This window comes from Gavialis gangeticus, unplaced genomic scaffold (assembly GCF_001723915.1).
Source record: "Gavialis gangeticus isolate Ggan-Ray unplaced genomic scaffold, GavGan_comp1, whole genome shotgun sequence".
Lineage (NCBI taxonomy): Eukaryota > Metazoa > Chordata > Crocodylia > Gavialidae > Gavialis > Gavialis gangeticus.
Window position 1 is genome coordinate 4,704,161 of NW_017729012.1, and position 238 is coordinate 4,704,398.

The following is a 238-nucleotide window of genomic DNA, read 5'->3' on the forward strand; positions in this document are numbered from 1 at the left end:
GGGGTGCTCTTGTCCACCCTGCCGCCCCTCCTCTATAGGAGCAAAGGGGGTGGGGAGGGAGGGATGAAGCTAAAGCCCCCGAGCTGCGGGAGGAAAAAGATGCCTCAGCCGCTCCCAACCGTGTCCCCTTTCTCCCTTCAACTCACCCGGCGCCCCGTGCCCAGCGCTGCCCGGATCCCCGCCCTGCCCGGCCGGGGATCGCTTGGATTAAAAAAAAAAAAAAAACCCCCCCCAAAAA

The 238-nt window shown here is 62.6% G+C and overlaps 1 protein-coding gene across 3 annotated transcripts in view; it reads right to left on the reverse strand.

The window, feature by feature from the left end:
- Positions 1–238, reverse strand: part of CUEDC1 (CUE domain containing 1) — a 96,155-nt gene that overhangs the window by 95,565 nt on the left and 352 nt on the right. The window contains exon 1 of one of the 3 annotated variants that reach the window (XM_019511079.1): positions 147–211. The exons of the other annotated variants lie outside the window; for them this stretch is intronic. The gene's annotated coding sequence lies outside the window, so the exon portion shown is untranslated. Of the gene's footprint in view, positions 1–146; positions 212–238 lie in introns of those variants that run through there. 3 annotated transcript variants of the gene reach the window in all.